The 14,014-nt window shown below is 40.8% G+C and overlaps 1 protein-coding gene and 1 pseudogene across 4 annotated transcripts in view; one reads left to right on the top strand and one right to left on the bottom strand.

The window, feature by feature from the left end:
- STIM1 (stromal interaction molecule 1) overlaps positions 1-14,014 on the top strand; it is a 177,711-nt gene that overhangs the window by 47,343 nt on the left and 116,354 nt on the right. The window lies entirely within an intron of this gene.
- On the bottom strand, positions 3,748-6,371 carry LOC112315977 (large ribosomal subunit protein eL43-like; annotated as a pseudogene).

Raw genomic sequence — 14,014 nt, 5'->3', positions numbered from 1 at the left:
TCTCTGTCTGCACTCTTGTTAGTTGCAGCTAGTCCAGAAATGGGTGGGGGCATTTTTAGTCTTACTCAGTATTTTAGTCTTATGGAGTTCTGGGTTCTAGTCCTCGTTCTACTTTGAGTGAAGTACTTTTACCGTCTCAACTGTGGTTTTCTCATTTAAAGATGAAGTTGGGCCCTGGCTGGTGTAGCTTGGTGGATTGAGCATCAGCTTGTGAACCGAAAGGTTGCTGGTTCCATTCCCAGTCAGGGCACATGCCTTAATTGCTGGCCAGGTCCCCAGTAGGGGGTGTGTGAGAGGCAACCATTTGATGTTTGTCTCCCTCTCTTTCTCCCTCCCTTCCCCTCTTTCTCTAAAAAAAAAATAAAATAAAATCTTTAAAAAAAAAAAAGAACATCCTGACTGTGGTTGGACACCCCCTTTGTATAAACTGCCTCAGAAAAAAAAAAAAGAAAGAAAAAAGATGAAGTTGGGTTAGATTGATTGCATTCAATAAATATTTATTAAACATTTGCTGTGATCCAGTCACTGTTCTATGGTAATGGGGATGTAGTGATGGAAAACCAGACGTTGCTTCATGGAACTTAATCTAGTAGAGATGATTAGATGATATGAGTGTGAAAGTGTATATTACAGATTAAGACTTTAGTAATTAAGGAAAGGCAGATACTTGTATGAGTCACTGTAGTTTGGCAGGCTTCCTGGAGATGTTGTGACTTAATTAGTCTCCAAAACTCTTTTTAAGGTTTCTTTGTATAGTGCGAAATCTCAGGGAGGCATTTGGACTGTGAAAATGACCTGAGTGCAGGTAGGAGTGAGCATAGAGAATAGAATGCTCAAGATAAGCACCTATGGGCACTCTGCTGAGGGGGCTGTTTCTGGGGCCGCTGAAGGTAGCGTTGCCAGGGAGGATTTGCAACTAAGGGCAGAGGGAGGCACTGGGCAGAAGGAGGTTGGTATTGTGGGTAGAGTGAGAGAATCATAAGTGATGAAGTCAGAAGTGAAAGAACTGAGCTGGTGAATTGTATAATGTGAAATGGGTCAGAACAACAGTTCATATCTCAGGCTATGAATGACAGAGGGACTTGAAACCTTAATATGTTTATATATAATTTACTAAGTTCTTACACGTGCCAGGCACTGTTCTTAGCACCTTTAATGCTAAACTTATTTAATTCTTTTAAAAATTATTTAATTCTTATTATTAGCATATTTAATCTTTATACCAATCCTAAGATAGTAGGTACTATTACTTTCCTATTTTACAGGTGAGAAAACTGACGCCCAGAGAACTTGATGTGCTCGGACTCACATGGTTAATAAATGGTGGGATTCAGGCCTGGCTGATATGTTTCCAGAGTCCTTGCTCTTAATTACCATGTTATTCAGTTTTAGTCAGTGAGAAGCCATCATAGATTTCTGGGTAGTGAAGCAACTTGTTGCAAGTGGTGTAGTACAGGGCAGTTTCCAAAGGCGAGGAATTGAAGGCAACGAGACTAGCCACAGGTTGTTATAGTAATACTACCAGATACTTTTGAAGGTGTATAAAGGTCTTGAAGTTATTTCACAAATTACTTCCTGAGATGGACCTAGCAGTTTCCAGCTCTACCCATAATCACAGTCCATTTTAGACATTATTTTCTAAAGAATTTAAATTTACAGGACGCTCTCCTATCCCTATTGAACAGGCTGTTCCTGGCAGAGGAGCCCCAGGAATCAGGTCAGGAACACCTCTTCCAGGGTCAGAGTCCATGTAGCATCTGGAAGCATTTGTAAGAGGGGAAGTTGAATTTATTAAGACTTCCTGTTGCCATTAGAGTTTGTACTCCTGATTTGGGGGGGTGAGGTGGGGAGGCGTATCCCCTGTCACAATTGATAGTCTGGTTGCTCATCTTGAGAGACTGGGCAGGTGGGCAGGGGTACAGAGATGTGACAGCCATAGTCCCTGACCTTACCTTGAGCAACCCACAGATTACTGAGTAGATAAGCACACACACACAGGTACTGCAATAGAGGGACACAGCAAATGTTCTGGGAGAAAAAGGAAGGAAGGTCTAAATGCTTACCAAGGGAGAGTCAAGGAAGGCTTCAGAGATGTTTAAGCTGGATCTTTAACAATGACCAGAAGTGTGCTAGGCAGAGAGGGTCCTGGAGTACATTCTAGTTAGTCTGAGTGTAGAAGTGGGTGAGTTGTCCTTGTGCTGGACTGTTGGGCTGCTTAGGAGGGGTCCTGAATGGTAAAGAGCTTAAATCCTATTGGAGTTGAGCTTTAGGTATGTACGTGTGTGTTTAGGAGTCTTATAATGGATAGATTAAAACTAGAGGCAGGGAAGCCAGCTGAAAACCTTGCATTAGCAAATGATTAAGCTGGAACAAGGGCAGTGGTAATGCAGGTTGAATTAAATTGTGTGACTGAAGGGTGAGTAAGGAAGTATTAGGTGGCTGGGTATTACTGTGACTATTAACGTGTAATACAGGCTGGAGAGCTGGTTTGAGGAGGTTAACGTTGGTTTTGAGATGCCTGTGGATGACATAGTAGAAAATATTTGGTACTTGTGAGAGAAGATAAAAGTTTTGGAGCTCCTGAGAGAGGTAGGAACATAGATGTGGGAATTATGACTTCTAAGTGAGAGTGGAAACCATAGAAATAGATGAAGTCACTTGAGTGAAATCCATAAAATGGGGAAAGGCGACTGAGAGTAGAACCCAGAGGAACTCTGGTATGTGTAGACAGTAAAGTTAGGGAAGGAATCTGAGAAGGAGAAATCAGAGAGGTAGGAGAAAGTACTGTCAGGGACGCCAGGAATGAGAATGAGTGTCGACTGCATCACAGAACAGTTAGGGTAAATGCGGAAATGAAGACTACTGAGTCATTGGTGACCTGGTAATGTCAGTATTAGTGGAGGGGTGGGGACAGAAGGTAGTCTGCTGTGGCTTAGGGAGTGAATATGAGGTGAGGGTGAAGAGTCAGTAAATATAGACTTCTCTTCTGAGAAGTACAATGGTAAGAAAGGAAAGAGCAATATTTTGAAGAGAAACCAGGGGAGGCAGGTTTAAAGATTTTGTTTTTTCAAAATCCTGGGGCACAGGAGTGGTACAGGTTAAGGAAGAGAGAGAGAAATGTAGTCAGCTAAGGTGCTGTGCCTTTCTGAATACTCCATATTATTGTGAAAGCCCTAAACTGTGGTGCTGTGCTGAAGCCTGCAGTCACTAGGAAGATTGTGGGGTAGACAGGAGAGACTGACCATAATAATAATTAGTGACAACACCATAAATTGAGTAACCTGTGTATGTGAGGAGTTTTCTAGGTACATCTAAACTCATTAGGCACAATTCTAATGCTCATCACAACTCCCAGAAGTCAGTATTGTCACCATTTTCCAGATGCAGAAACTGACAAGTTAAGAAACATACAGCTAGTTAGGGGTGGAGCCAATGTTTCATCCCAGGTCTCTGTGAAACTACAAGGTTTTCCTTTTCTGCTCTACAGTTTTATCTTTTCCATTAGGAGCTTAATGTTGAGACTCTTAAAAAGGCTGTGGAAGCGGGTAGGAATGGATCGCCCAGAGGCATAGAAGTAGTAGTGTTCTGGAACTGGTCCTAGCCTGGAAAGACTGTGACAATCTCTGGGATGAAGGAGAAAGTTCTTGGTGTGGCTTTGCTCTTCCTTCTCTCTGCTTAGGTAGTTGCTTTGGTGACTGTAGGCTTTCACTTTGTTTTTCTCCATCTTTCTGTGACTTCCTGCCAGGCTTTGAGGTCCCAGCACCTGCCTATTACTGACTGTTTACCAAGCAAAAATAATGAACCTCTAAGCCTAAAGAGACTTGCCATTTTTGACAAGCTACCTGTGAGGAATTGCTGAGCTGTGGGCTGGCACTCTCTTTGGCACAGGGCACATGGTAGGCTTCTCCCTGAGAAATGTTTTTATTTGAATTGAATAATTTTGGATCAGTGGCAAGAGCAAGACACTAAAAATTAGAAGACATGATTTCCCAAGTAAGTGATTGACTAGGTTACCTCGGGCAACATACTTCCCTCTTGCATATTTACTTGGCATAAGGTAGGGACTCTGTTTTACTCATCCCTGTATTTCACATAACTGGCAGGCACCTGGCCTGACTGAATAGGTATCCTGAGTAAATTTATTATGGAGTAAGTTAACCTACTCATCTATTAAATGAGGGAATTGGATCTTTTGATTTCTAAAAATCACTCTAATTCTGAAAGTGTATTGTTCTATGAGGTTTTATATGCTTTAATTATGAAATAATAAGTACTGTCATTTATCTAGCACTTTCTGTTTGCCAGGCACTGTGTAAGTCTCTTTACATATTTACCTAGATGATTGTTTTTTGCCTAAATTAACCCATGTATTATAGGCTAGCAATGTTTCAAATTGTGGAGCTTCTACTGGTCTTTTAATTCCTTCAGTCTTCTGATGGCCGACTTTATTGTGATGGCAGAAGTGTGTTGTAGGTCCATGTACCACCAGCTACTGTTTCCATGCAGGAACCACAGTGCCAGATCCCCACAGCTTGTTTCTTCATCTTGGTTTTGCCACAGAAGGAACAAGTGTACTTGGCATGCTGGCTGATTTCAGTTTTCTTCATTATTTCCTGAGGGAGGTGCCATAATGGCTCCCATGTTTATAACGATTCTGACCTTCTTGGTGCATTTAGCCAATGTTGCTGCAAACTAGAGAGAAACTCACAGAGGTGATGTTTTTTTAATTTTAAAATTATATCTGTGTCCTTTCAAAATATTATGGTCCCTTGGGCAATACCTGTGCCTGTTTACTGTTGTGGCAATAGTGCTAAACACAATCCTGGGTGTGTAACAGATGCTTAATAAGTATTTATTTATTTATTTTTTGGTGCTTCATGGATAACCTTTTTATTTTATTTAATTAATTTATTTATTAAATATATTTTATTGATTATGCTATTACAGTTGTCCCATTTCCCCCCTTACTCCACTCCATCCTGCACACCTCCTCCCTCTCACATTCCCCCCCTATAGTTCATGTCCATGGGTCATACATATAAATTCTTTGGCTTCTACATTTCCTATACTATTCTTACCCTCCCCCTGTCTATTTTCTACCTACTATCTATGCTACCTGTTCTCTGTACCTTTCCCCCCTCTCTCCCTCTCCCACTCCCCTGTTGATAACCCTCCATGTGATCTCCATTTCTGTGGTACTGTTCCTGTTCTAGTTGTTTGCTTTTGTTTTTGTTTTAGGTGTGGTTGTTAATAACTGTGAGTTTGCTGTCGTTTTTACTGTTCATATTTTTTATCTTCATTTTCTTAGATAAATCCCTTTAACATTTCATATAATAAGAGCTTGGTGATGATGAACTCCTTTAACTTGACCTTATGTGAGAAGCATTTATCTGCCCTTCTATTCTAAATGAAAGCTTTGCTGGATAGAGCATTCTTGGATGTAGGTCCTTGCCTTTCATGACTTGGAATGCTTCTTTGCAGCCTCTTCTTGCCTGTAAGGTCTCTTTTGAGAATTCAGCTGAAAGACTTATGGGAACTCCTTTGTAGGTAATTGTGTCCTTTTCTCTTGCTGCTTCTAAGATTCTCTCCTTCTGTGTAATCTTGGGTAATGTAATTATGAAGTCCCTTGGTATGTTCCTCCTTGGGTCCAACTTCTTTGGGACTCTCTAGAGAGCTCCCTGGACTTCCTGGAAGTCTATTTCCTTTGCCAGATTAGGGAAGTTCTTCTTCATTATTTGTTCAAATAAGTTTTCAATTTGTTGCTGTTCCTCTTCTCCTTCTGGTACCCCTGTAATTTGGATGGTAGAACATTGAAAGATGTCCTGGAGGTTCCTAAGCCTCTCCTCATTTTTCCGAATTCTTGTTTCTTCATTCTTTTCTGGTTGAATGTTTCTTTCTTCCTTCTGGTCCACACTGTCCATTTGAGTTCCAGTTTCCTTCCCATCACTATTGGTTCCCTGTACATTTTCCTTTGTTTCTCTTAGCATAGACTTCATTTTTTCATCTAATTTGTGAACAAATTCAACCATTTCTGTGAGCTTCCTGATTACCAGTGTTTTGAACTGTGCATCTGATAGATTGGCTATCTTTTCATCACTTAGTTGTATTTTTTCTGGTGCTTTGATCTGTTCTTTCATTTGGGCCATGTTTTTTGTCTCGGTGCACCTGTTACATAAAGGGGTGGAGCCTTAGGTGGTCACCAGGGCGGGGTAACACTGGTCGCTGCACTGTGAAGCTGTACATGGGGATGGGGCCGAGAGGGAGCAATGGCGCTTGCTCCACTCTGTCAGTTTTCAGTCACTCCCTCCTCTACCCACAGTCAAATTGGGCCCTTCTGATGCTGCTTCCTGAATGGGAGAGTTTGTGTACATTCTAGGCTCCTGTGGGTCTCCCCAAGGAATTCTCCTGTGAGGCTGGGAGTTTCTCCTGCTGCTGCCTTAACCCCCACAGGTGTTTTCAGTCAGTGGTTTGAGGCTTTATTTTCCCACACTGGAACTCTGGGTTGCGTGTTCTGTCACCAGGTCCACCAGCTGCTGCCTTGCCCACCACCTGCAGCTTTGCCCACCCTGCTCCACAATCTGCCACCTCGCTGGGTCGCCAGCCTCCACCTTGCTGGGAGTCCTTTCTGCCTGGCTGCCCATCTCCGCCCCTCTTACCGATCTGGGTGAATGTTTCTTCTTTATCTCCTTGGTTGTTGGACTTCCATACAGTTTGATTTTCTGGTAGTTCTGGTTGTTTTTTTTGTTTTTAAATAATTGTTGTCCTTCTTTTGGTTGCGTGAGGAGGCACAGTGTGTCTACTTATGCCTCTGTCTTCTTAATAAGTATTTATTGAACAGATGCATGAATGGGTATCTTATCATTACAACTATCTTAATGTAGGTAATGTTAGCCCCATTTTACAGATGAGAAAGGTCAATGAACTAGTAAGTGGCAAAGATGGAGGATTCAAACCCTGTCTAACTCTAAAATTGGTGCCTTTACCACTTAACACCGCAATGCCTTCACTTATCTGATGTTTTAATTGACAATTTGGATAGAAAGAAGAGAGTTGAAAGATTGGGGATGGAGTTTGAGGCTGGGCACTGAAATTTAAGTATACTTGGTAAGTATACATAGTTGGCAAATATCTCTAGCACCTTAAGAAAACAATGCGGTTATAATAGCAACTACTATTCATTGGGTACTTCATTTATTCAGTAATAAATAAATTACATTTAATAGCCACTTTTATAGTTTTAATTATCATCTGTTCATTGACAACTCTGAAATTTGTGTTTCTAGCTCAAACTTCTCTGAACTTTATGGTTGTATATCCAGCCTCTTGATTTATATTTTGGATGTCTAATTGGCATTTTAAATTTAACAAGTTCATACTTACATTCAACCTGTCAGCAAATCCTATTGGTTGTACCTTTGAAACACATCCAAAATTCAGACACTTTTCATAGCCTCTGCTCCTACTGCCTTGATCTGAGCTATCATTTTCTCATTTTCTTAATCAGTTTCTCTGCTTTTGCCCATGCCTACTTACAGTTTGTGCTGAACAGAGCAGCCAGAGAGAGCCTTTCAAAACGTATATCCAGTTTTATAGCTCTTCTGATCAGAATTGTTTAGTGGCTTCCCATTTCTCTCAGAGAAAAAGCCAAAGTCCTGAGAGTGACTTGGCTCCCAGTTACCTGGCTTTTCCTCATCTCCTTTCCATCTGCTCACCCTGCCCCATTGCTTCCTTAGTCTTCTTTGAATAAGATATGCTCTTGCCTCAAGGCCTTTGCATTTGTTTTTCCTTCTTTCTCCTAACTTTCATTATGGCTCATTTTCTTACTTCAGATCATTGGGTCAAATGTCATCCTCTCAGAGGCCCCTTTTAATCATTCTATTTGAAAATAGTAACCTCTTCCCCTTAGCACACCTCAAGGTGTATTTTATACTTTTTTTTCCTTCAGAGCATTCGTCACTCTCTGACATACTTACTTGTCAGGCCCTCTACCTTGCCCCCTACTCCCTGTTAGTTCTGTAAGAGCAGTGATTTTTCTTCATTGTCGAATCCTCATTGCCTAAAATACTGACTGACACACAGCATGTGCTTAGTAAATATTTGTTGAATGAAATATTTTGGGCCAGGTCACTGCTAGATTTTACACACACACACACACACACACACATATCTTTATTTATTTTTTACTTTTCTTTACCACATTATAAGATATCACTGTTATTTCATTTTACTAATGAGGAAAATGATTTGCCCAAGATTGAGTGGCTGGAAAATAATAAACCCTAGATCTGTTCCACTTATACATTGCCAAGCAAGCCCAAATAAAATGTTATAGAATGACAGAGTCTAAACATTATTACTTTGCTGCACAATGGAGTGTGTAAAACACAGGCCTAGAAACCAGAAGAAAAACAAAATCTGAATGTCCTGAACTGGGCATTGTTCATTCACTCACATGGGAACACACTGATATTTGTGATGCTGCTGTAGCTGGAAACCTAAAACACCTGGAAAAAGGCCTTCTTTGTGTGAGATCTTCCAGTGCGCCACTTGACACATCCTTGGCTTGTATACACACAAAGTCAGAAGAGTTTTGTGATGATTTGGAAATTTTTCTCTTCCACTCTCCAGGAACGACTTTGTTTTCCTAGTTTGGAATATCACTGGGGTTACTTTGGGCCAATTGCTCCACATCACTTTTCTTTCCTTAGGTTTAATGTCAGCCAAGATCAGTGTACAAGCTCTCTCCAGGTTGTACTTAGTGTTACTTTATGATACGGTGATTGGGAAGACCTGGGTCAGACATGTTCCCAAAGTAAGACGAGGTTGGAGTCAGAGATATCTTCAGGGTTAAATGAGGCTGGGTTCAAATGCCATCTGAACAGGTATGCCATTCTGTCAGAAGAGAAGGTAAGGAAGAATAAGATCAGGATCCAACCCCTCAGCTTGCTGGGATGTAATATATCTCTCTCCTAAGTCCCAGTTACCAGTAATTTTTTTTCCATTTTTTTTATTGTGGTAAAATACATATAACATAAAATTTGCCATCGTAATGAGTTTTTAAGCATACAGTTCAGTAGTATTAAATGCATTCATAATCTTGTACAACCATTCCATCACCATCCATCTTCATAACTCTTTTTGTCTTATAAAACTGGAACTCTCTACCCATTTAAACAATAATGCCCCATTCCTCCCCCCCCCCCCCCCCCCCCGCACCAGCTCTGGCAGCCACCATGCGTTTCTGTTTCAATGATTTTGACTACTTTAAAACCAGGTACAGGCACTTTAGAAGCCCTGGCCTTATAAGAGACTCAGACAGAGGCATCAGAAGCAGATGTAGTCAGGGTAGGTAATATGACAGAAGTAGAATAGAGAAGTTGGGAAAGGTCATCCTGTGTGTGATATGGTCAATGACGTATCCAGGGATCAGTGTACGTGGTCTAGTCCCCAGGGTACAATGAGACGAGGATGAGAGCTGTTCCCAGGGAATAATGAAAATAGGGCAAGAACTTTCCCCAGGGTAAGATAAGCCTGGGGAAAAAGTATATGGGGGTGACAAACCATTCCCAGGGTGAGAGAAAGAAAATAGCATGTTTGAGCAGTCACATGTAGCAAGGGAAACGTAATGAGAGGAAAGAATTTTAGGGCAACATGTGTAGGAGATGAGCTAGGGAAACAAGTAAATGCCTGATTTTAGAGCCTTGTGAGTAATGTTAAGGATTCGAGAGACTATTCTTTGGGCAATGTGGGGCCACTGAAAAGTTTTGTATAAGGGGTAGACATAGTGAAATTTGCTTCTGGTTACTACGTCCTGTGTTCCCAGGGGAGCTGAGGTCAGGAGAGGCTAGAAAAGAGTATGGCAGTCTAGGGACTCAAGGCAAGTATCTGCCAAAGCCACAAGTATCTGGCGTAGCAGTCTGAGCAGATGCCTGGGGAGTGGGTAGAGCTTGACCTCAGTGAAATCACAGTTTTCCTGGACCTTGTCAAAAAACCGAGAACCTCGGTGGTTGCCCAGCATTGTGAATGTAATAAATGCCACTGAATTTTTACTTTAAAATGGCTAATGTTTTTATTTTTTAAGTATTTTTATTGATTATGCTATTACAATTTTCCCAATTTTTTCCCTTTATCCCCCTTCCGCCCTGCCCCCCAGCATTCCCCCTGTCCCTTAGTTCATGTCCGTGGGTTGTCCATATAAGTTCTTTGAGTCCTCTGTTTCCTATACCATTTTTATCTCTCTCCATCTATTTTATGCCTACTAATTATGCTGCTTCTTCCCTGTACATTTCCCCCCTATTCCTCCCTTCCCCCTCCCCTCTGAAATCCTTCCATGTGATGTCCATTTCTCTGATTCTGTTCCTGTTCTAGTTGCTTGCTTAGTTTTCATTGTTTTAAAATGGTTAATTTTTTTGTTGTGTGAATTTTACCTCAATAAAACAAGCTTAAAAACAAAACCAAACAAAACTAAGACCCTCGTCCTGCCTTAGTCTTTGTAGGAGTTGGCCTGGGGTTCTGTTACTACCTTCCTTCTGCAAGGGCTTGGCTTATGGGTGGTGGCACTGGAGAGTCAAAGATGTTACTAGGCATAGCAGCAGGGATGTGAACTCTCCTTTTGTCCATCCTTTCTGTTGGCCACCAGAGTCATCTTTCTAACAGGTCAATCTAACCATGGCCTTTACCTGCTCAGAAGTCTCTGTTGCTTTTCAAGTCCTCGATTATAAAATCGAGGCTTTTGATTGAATCTGGTGTTCGTAGCTTTCCATAATCTGGCTCCCGCACATTGTCTTTTCAGTAAATCTTACTCTCTCTGTTTGTTTTATTTAATTTTTTTTGTTTTATTGAATTTATTGGGGTGATGTTGGTTAATAAAATTATATACATTTCAGGTGTACAATTCTATAATACATCATCTGTATGTTGTGTGTTCACCATCTCAAGTCAATTCTCCTTCCATCACCATTTATCCCCCCTTTACCTTCTCCTATTCCCTTCCGCTCTCTCTATATTTTTAAAAATTACTTTACTATTGTTCAATTACAGTTGTCTGCATTTACCCCCCACCTCTCCCTCCCTACCCTAGCCAAACCTCCCTCCCTCCCTTGCTTCCACCCTCCACCTTGATTTTGTCCATGTGTCCTTTATAATTGTTCCTGAAAACCCTTCCCCCCATTATCTCCTCCCACCTCCCCTCTGGTTACTGTCAGATTGTTCTTAATTTCAATATCTCTGGTTATATTTTGCTTGCTTGTTTGTTTTGTTGATTAGGTTCCAGTTAAAGGTGAGATCATATGGTATTTGTCCCTCACCACCTGGCTTATTTCACTTAGCATAATGCTCTAGTTCCGTCCATGCTGTTGTAAAGGGTATAAGCTTTTTTCTCTCTATTGCATAGTATTCCATTGTGTAAATGTACCATTGTTTTTTGATCCACTCATTCACTGATGGACACTTAGGTTGCTTCCAGCACTTGGCTATTGTAAATTGTGCTGCTGTGAACATTGGGGTGCACAGGTTTTTTGGATTGGTGTTTCAGGGTTCTTGGGATATAACCCCAGGAGTGGAATTGCTGGGTCAAAAGGCAGTTCCAGTTCTAGTTTTCTGAGGAAATTCCATACTGTTTTCCACAGTGGCCTCACCAGTCTGCATTCCCACCAACAGTGCACTAGGGTTCCCTTTTCTCCACAACCTCTCCAACTCTTGTTTGTTGATTTGTTTATGATGGCCATTCTCACCAGTTTGAAGTGGTATCTCATTGTGGTTTTAATTTGCATCTCTCTGATGGCTCATGATGCTGAGCATCTTTTCATATGCCTCTGGGCCCTCCAGAGAAGTGTCTGTTCAAGTCTTTTGCCCATTTTGTAATTGGGTTATTTGTCTTCCTAGAGTGGAGTTGTGTGAATTCTTTATATATTTTGGAGATCAAATCCTTGTCTGAGGTATCATTGGCAAATATCACCCCTATTCAACATAGTATTGGAAGTTCTAGCCACGGCAATCAGACAAGAACAAGAAATAAAAGGCATCCAAATTGGAAAGGAGGAAGCAAAGCTGTCATTGTTTGCAGATGATATGATAGTGTACATAGAAAATCTTATAGACTCCACCAAAAAACTACTTGACCTAGTAAGTGAATTTGGCAAAACAGAGGGATACAACGTCAATATTCAGAAATTAAGGCATTTTGTACACCAACAATGAAATATCAGAAACAGAAATCAGGAAAAGAATCCCTTTTGATATAGCAACAAGAAAAATAAAGTACCTAGGAATATACCTAACCAAGGATGTAAAAGACCTGTACTCAGAAAACTATGCTCCTTCTGTATTTTTATTCATGTTTTCCATTTTACTTGGAATGCCTTTCTACCTTTTCTATCTGGTAAACTCCTTATCCTTTAATACTGAGCTCCAGTATCACCACTGTTGTTCTTCTATTATACATTATATGTCTCTCTGTTCATTATTTCACTGTATTGTGATGGCTTTGGGTATGATTGCCACACAGATTGAATGTGTTTTTAAAAAAGTGGACCTGCTTTTGTTTTTTTTCTGTACTCCTGACCCACTATTGCACAGAGACAGCTTTTTTTGTTGTTGTTGAGAAACTCTTATTTCTTTGTTACAAATACTCAGTCACAAAAGGCAAATAATAGGCTATGTTGGTATTGGTCGATGTAGTGAGTCTAACAGGGGTATCAATTCATAACAGTCTTGCTCTTTTCTTTTTTCTTCTCTTTTCCCTTCCCTTCCATTCCCTTCCCTTCCCTTCCCTTCCCTTCTTCCCTTCTTCCCTTCTTCCCTTCTTCCCTTCTTCCCTTCTTCCCTTCTTCTCTTCTTCTTCTCTTCTTCTTTTCTCCCTAATCAGAAATTCCACTGAACAATGTCTGCAAACCTCAAGGTAGCTGGGCTTGGGAATAGGTTCTATGTTAAGTAAGACAAATAATTAAAAAAAAATAGAACATATCTAAAGTGAGTATAGCACAGACCGTTAGTTGTCTTTGCTGGTATTGACTCTCTCATTCTTTCATTAATGATAGAACACTTCAGTTTTCTTGGGGCCCATGGCTGCCCAACCTCCTTTGCAATCAACTGTGGCCACAAATCTAAGTTCTGAATGAAAGTGGTGCGTCTACCACTTCTGGGTCATGGCTTGGAAAGAGTGGATGAGTGCTTCTCTTGCTCTTTTCTCCTTCCTACTGGCTGGGAGATTGTTCAAGGTACAGCACTGTTTTTGGTCTCAGAGATGGCAGCATCCTGTTGAGTGAGGATAGCAAAGTTCCACTCTCAGTCCTTGACTGCTAACTGCTCAATTGTTATTTGAGAGAGAAATACACTCTCTTTGGTTTAATCTTTTCTGTGTGGGGTTCTCATAGTTAGAGCAGCTGGACCTGTACCCTCAGCAATGCAGGGAGCTATTGGGTTGCTGCAGCATCAAGTTGCTTTTTGCTGCTGTTCCTGGACGTCTCTCTTAGAATGCTCGCTGAGTTTCTGACCATTTCTTGCGTTGCCTCGCCTCGCCTCGCCTTGCCTCACTTCTCTTCTTAGCCCTAAGTCTAGCTACTCAGATGATACCCTTAATTCTTTTGTGTACTTTAAAAAATACTTATCGAGGTGAAAATCATATAACATAAAATTAACCATTTTAAATGGAACAATTCAGTGGCATTTAGTACATTCACAATGTTGTGCAACCATTACCTCTATCTAGTTCCAAAACATTTCTGTCACTCCAAAATAAAGCACCTTACCCATTAAGCATTTTCTTCCCATTTCCTCCACTCGCTGGCAGCCATGAGTCTGCATTCTGTCTCCATGGATTTATCTGTTCTCAATAGTTCATATTAATAGACTCATATAATATGTGACCTTTGGGGTATAGCTTCTTTAATTTAGCATAATATTATATAGGTTTATCCACATTATAGAATGTGTCAGTACATCATTCTTTTTATTTATTATTTTTAAATTTTTATTGTTGGCACTATTACTGATATCCTCCATTTTCTCCCCCTTT

Source organism: Desmodus rotundus, chromosome 5 (assembly GCF_022682495.2).
Source record: "Desmodus rotundus isolate HL8 chromosome 5, HLdesRot8A.1, whole genome shotgun sequence".
NCBI classification, from domain to species: domain Eukaryota; kingdom Metazoa; phylum Chordata; class Mammalia; order Chiroptera; family Phyllostomidae; genus Desmodus; species Desmodus rotundus.
This window is presented reverse-complemented; position numbering and strand designations above follow the sequence as displayed.